This window comes from Cibotium barometz, chromosome 27, assembly GCF_041138505.1.
Source record: "Cibotium barometz isolate CiBa-2024 chromosome 27, ASM4113850v1, whole genome shotgun sequence".
Classification (NCBI taxonomy): Eukaryota; Viridiplantae; Streptophyta; class Polypodiopsida; order Cyatheales; family Cibotiaceae; genus Cibotium; species Cibotium barometz.
The window spans coordinates 10,806,516-10,812,515 of NC_141072.1; the positions used below are offsets into that span (position 1 = coordinate 10,806,516).

The 6,000-nt window shown below is 41.0% G+C and overlaps 1 protein-coding gene across 1 annotated transcript in view; it reads right to left on the minus strand.

The window, feature by feature from the left end:
* LOC147623071 (uncharacterized) overlaps positions 1 to 6,000 on the minus strand; it is a 72,406-nt gene that overhangs the window by 41,246 nt on the left and 25,160 nt on the right. The gene's annotated exons all lie outside the window — the stretch shown is intronic.

A 6,000-nucleotide genomic window follows, 5' to 3' on the forward strand; every position in this document is an offset into this window, starting at 1 on the left:
TTCTTCCCCATTTAAAACAAAACAAAATACTTCTTAAAAAATTTTGATTCTCTCTCTCTCTCTAACTCTCTCTCTCTCTCTCTCTAACTCTCTCAATTTCTCTCTCTCTAACTTTCTCAATCTCTCTTACTCTCTCTCTCTCTCTCTCTCTCTCTCTCTCTCTCTCAATCTCTCTTACTCTCTCTAGTTGTCTCTATTTCTCTCGAGCCGGCTAACTCTCTCTCTCTCTCTCTCTCTTTCTCTCTCTCTCTCTTTAACTCGCTCAGTCTCTCTTACTTTCTCTAACTCTCTCGAACTGGCCAACTCTCTTGAACTGGCCAACTCTATCTCTCGAACTCTCTAATTCTCTCGAACTAACTCTCTCCCTCTCTTTAACTCGCTCAGTCTCTCTTACTTTCTCTAACTCTCTCGAACTAGCCAACTCTCTCTCTCGAACTCGCTTTACCTTTCTCTGACTCTCTCTCTCCTCTCCTCCCCCTCTAACACTTACTCTCCTCTCCTCCCCTCCCCTCCCCCTCTAACACTTACTCTCTCTCTCTCTCTCTCTCTCTCTCTCTCTCTCTCTCTCTCTCTCTCTCTCTCTATATATATATATAAAAAACTCTCTCTTTACCTATCACTCTCTCTATAACTCTCTCTCTCTCACTCTCTAACGTCTCTCTTTAGCTCTCTCAATCTCTCTAACTCCGTCTCTCTTGAACTCTCTCTTACTCTCTCTATTTCTCTTGAGCTAGCCAACTCTCTCTCTCTCTCTCTCTCTCTCTCTCTCTCTCTCTCTCTCTACCTTTCTCTAACTCACTCTCTAACTCTCTTTTTAACTCTCTCTCTCTCTCTCTCTCTCTCTCTCTCTCTCTCTCTCTCTCAAGCTCTCTTATTCTTTTTTTTAACTATATATATATATAGCTTCAAAATCCTCTTTACATCAAGACCCTATATACAACCCCAATCCCTACTCATTATTTGCCATCATTCAACAATCTACATACCAAGCTCCATCTATCTTCCTCCATCACAAAAGAGGATTGTCCCCACTTGGTAGTTCACAGCTGAATACAAGCCTCCATCATAGCTTTAGTGGTACATCCTCTAGGGGTTTGTTTTTCCAACACATCCTCTTTTCTAGACCAGATCTTGACAGCGGGCCTTGTTGCTACATGGATCTCTATAAAGGCCACAAATGTTTGATCAACCTGCTTCTCTTTCAGATACCACCTTTTGGTCTTGGGACCAAACTTCACTTGCTTAAGCTTCACATCCAAATAGACCTGTATCATTTCAAATAAGAGTTAGATTTCCCTAGTATGCATGAGGGGCCCCAAGCAAATACAATAATCAATTGATGTCATTCTACATTCTCTCTAGTATCATCAAACCCAATCCATCAATATCTAGCTTGTTCACACATACCACAGACCTGCACATGTATACACACTTATACATTATTTATGTCACATCCAATCCAACGTCTAAAGCATTCTGAAATACAATGTAGTTCCTAGAGATCCAGATTTTCCATAGACAGCAAGCTCTAATGATACTGAATAGGACATATGCAGCCTCTCCATTAGAAGCCCATTTACGTCCCCCCACTAAGTCTGAATCCCTAAACCAAGCCCATGTAACTATTTTTTCCCATGCTCCTCTGATGGCTAGGCAGTTCCAAAAAGCATGTTTACCATCTTCTAAGGCAGATCTGCATCTGGGGCAACACCCACTGGCGAAATTTTTCTACACTAGCTTCACACCAATAGGTAAAGCCCACATGCATACTCTCCAAAGAAACACTTGGAATTTAACAGGGATATGACATTCCCAAAGTTCCTTCCATTTCTTTTTCCAACAACCAGGACTCCAACTCACCTTCCAAATTTTGTTGCAATATTCCACATACACTTCCCCTTTTCTTAATTCTGCATACAGTACCCTAGTTGTCCCTTTTACCAATTTGACCCCATTAACCCAAGCCCAAACTTTAATCCAACAAGACTCATCAAAAGTAGTGGAAAACCATCCCACATAGACATGCATCAGCACCTGTCTCATTAAGTCCCTTTCCCTTGAAGATAAATCAAATTCCAGTTGCAGTTGATCAAGCTCTTTCCACCCCACAACTGTCCCATCCCATCAATCAGCCAGCCTTTTTAACCCTCTATTATTCAACAATCAGCTAGCCTTTTTACCCTCTATTATTCAGTTTCCTTGCAAAATAAGTGTCTAGAAGGCCCAATGGTGGATCGAATTTATGAGACCACCATAAACCTAAGCTGAGCATTGAGTTCCCTGAGACCCTGCATTCCCCATCCCAATACATCAATCCCAGGGCTTCCTTCCAATTGTTACACAACTTCTTGCAAAAGGGGGAACCAATCGCTTTTAAAAGGGGGAACCAATCGCTTTTAAAGGGGCATAAGAGAATAGTTTTTCCTTCCATCCCAAACCCGCTCAACTCCCTTTAGATTGAACCAAGGAGGCTCCACTAATTCCCTTACCATTATTGTCTATACTTCTTCTTGACATAAGCACGTAGAAAGAAGCAAAGCCACCCTTGCTGAAGTTTGGGTTGGTAAATGCACAATACCAATCCCCCCTTCAATTTGTGGTATAGACAACTTGTCCTAGGCCAGCCACAAGCTGGAGCATTCCTAGTACCTTTACCATTTCTCCACAAAAAAAAAATTATGGGACCCAATAGTCTTTTCTAGTGGTCTTTACCAAACTCTAACATAGGGCACAAAAACATTATATAGGCATTCAACACAATGTTGCAAACAACAATTCTATCATGAAAAGGAATTATGACCCCTTAACTTTCGAGTGAATCTGTCTAAGGCCCAGTCCACCAGTTGTTTATTTGTGACATCCACCCCAAAAGGAACTCCCAGATGTCTGACAATCTTCCCTCTCTTGACAACCTCACATCCCCACCTTTCCAAGTCAAAATCATTGTCTTTAGAGAGGCTTATAATTTTGGATTTCTGAATATTGCACCTTGATCTAGAAGCTTCTGCAAACTCCTATATGATTCTTAAAGCATGTCTCATATTTTCTTTATCAGCCTTCAAGAATAGTAATGAGTCATCAGCAAAGCATTGAATGAATAGTTGCTCAGTGTATCTCAATCTTAATCCAGTTACTGTCCCTTTCAAACAGGCATCTTCCAAGGCAACAATCAGAGGATGAGAAGAAATAGCAAACAACAAAGGGGCAAGAGGACATCCTTATCTCACAGATCTATTGATAACAAATCCTCCAACCACTCCACCATTCAGTAAGACATTAGGCTCAAATCCCCAAGTAGTAAGAGTGTAAATGCAAGTAGCACTTTGGGTCCAAAACCTAGTTTTTCCATCACTCTAGCCACAAAGGACCAATGCACTCTATCATAGGCTTTTTCCAAATCAAGTTGTGGCATGGCACGTTTTTGATGAGTTCTTAGAGCAATGTATTTTCCCAACATAGCTACAAATATATTATCATAAATTAACCTACCTTTGATGAGCCCATGTTACCTTCTAGATATCACCGCTTGCAATACAAGAGTAATCCAGTAATCCTGATGCCAATGACTTTGGCCAGAATTTTATGAATAACTGTTAACAAAGTGATTGGTCTCCAATGCCCAAATCTACTACAAGCAACTTGTTTAGGTATTAGCTTCACCAACCCTTCCTTAAATTCCTTATCCAAGGTGCTAGAATTGAAGGCCTTGTTGTGCAAACCTTCTAGACTATGTCCTTCAAAGAAGGCCAGAAGGTAATAAAGAACTAGACAGTCAAGCCATCCCAACCCAAGGCTTTCTCCCTACCCAACTTCAAGAGTGCCACCTAGCATTCTTCAATGCCCACATCTCTCTCCAACCATCTGGCTTTATGAGAATCCACACTATGATTGACCAACCCAAGAAGCTTATTCTCAGCTTGAAACCTTTTATGAGAATAGTGCTATTTAAGACTAAGATTAGAGCTAAGAAATTCTACCCATTTCTTTGCAATTTGCCTAGTACCCTCTATCTAATTCCCTCTCTCATCTAAAATCTCGCCCATAACTTCTCTACTATTCTTCCCCCCAGCAAGTTTAAACAAAGAGTTCTCAAGTTTTCTTCTATTGTTAAAGGTTTTCCATTTTGTCCAACTCTCTTCCTTTCTAGCACACTCATCTTCTTCTTGTTTTAAGTCATTCTGACACCTGAAATATTGAGTGATTTCATCCTTAGCGAGTCTGCCTATCTATCTTTTCTTTTGAAGACATTCCTTTCCTGTCTTCTCTCCGCAGCTCTCAACTTCCCCACAGCCCTAATGATCCCTTGCATCTCATAAGCAAACATTCTCCATGACCCTGCAGTCATTCCTCTTGTTTTTATTCTATCAATGGCTTGTTCAGTGTAGTCAACAAAGAGATTATCCTTCAGCAAAAGGCTATTAGCTCTCAGCTTCCTAGTTGGGAACTGATCCAACTCAGAATCCCCCCAATCAATGGCTTGTTCACTGTAGTCAACAAAGATATTATCCTTCAGCAAAAGGTCATTAGCTCTCCACTTTCCTAGTTGGGAACTGATCCAACTCAGAATCCCCCCAATTAGTGGAGTGCCAACTCCACTTCAAAGGCATATGATTAGAAATGACTGAAATGGAGTCAATTGAAACCCTTAGAGTATGTGGAGCCCAAAAGGCTTATGACTGAAGAAGAGTCTATCAATTCTAGAGGAAGAGCTTATATATTGCATACTAAAATATGTATGTCCAGGAGTATCTCTCCAATCCCCTAAAGACCACCCATCCATCAACCCCATTTTCCCTCTCATCTCATCCCATTTGCCTTTCTCATGACCCATCCAGATGGAGATCCCCCCACTCCTATCTACATACTTCTCAACCATATTAAAGTCTTCCAAAATAATGCAACGATCCTAAATATTCATATTACTAATCCACTCCCACATTTCACTCCTAATTTTATGGTTATGAGCTATGTATATATTAACTAACCAAACTTTCTCCCCATTAATCAAAATTTCCACCACCAAAAGCCTCCCATTAGGATGGTTAGCTATAACAATAGGATTCAGATCACTCTTAATAACAAGCATCACACTGCTATATCCAAACTCCACCCACCCCCCATCTATAACCGTCTAGTCCTTAAAACTATCCCTCCTCAAAACTTTAGCCCCAAACAAAGTATGTTCTTGAATTGCTAAGATAGATAATCCCCACTCTTTAACTAAACCCCAAAACAAGCCTTCTTCTTCTTGTCTTTAATGCCTTTACATTCTAGATATAGCCCGAAATGTCCCTAAACTAAGTCATGTCAAAGCAGTTTCAGGCATCATCTCCACCTCCTCCCCTTCCCTTTGTACATCTCCCTCTCTCTGTATCCCCTTCCAGGCTTCATCCACTTGCCAATTAAATCTGTGAGTAGAGGAAGTGCCACTATCTTCCTCTCTCAACGGACTATAAGGGTTTGAATATAGCAACGGGCTCAAACTGCCCTAGGATTTATTCCCCTTCCCATCCTTCCTTGATTGGCTCACATTTCTTCTTGCCTCATCCTTGATTTATCTGAGATTAAGTTTCCCTTTTGCTTTAATCCAGTCCCCTCCCAATTTCCCCTTCTCTCCCTCATGGACTTTGTCTTTCCCTTTTCCCTTTTCCGCTTGCAATGGGTTCAATTTCCTTAACACTATTTTCACCACCTCTCTCCTATTGCTTTATCCTCCTCACCTTCAGGTTTCGCAACAAGCAGCAACCCTATGTAGTTCTTCGCAATGTGTCCAAATCCCCCACACTTAAAGAAAGCCCCAGGGAAGGGGCCAAACTTAAGACCTAATTCCAACTTACCTAATTCTCCTAAATCAATTTATATGGATTTAGGAGTTTCAATCTTAGTATTCCACAAAATACAAATGTTATTGGCCTATCTACCCCTCGCATCATCATCACAAGGTAGATGTAACACAGGGCCCAACGCACTTGCATCCCGAATTAGCCATCCTAAGCGTAC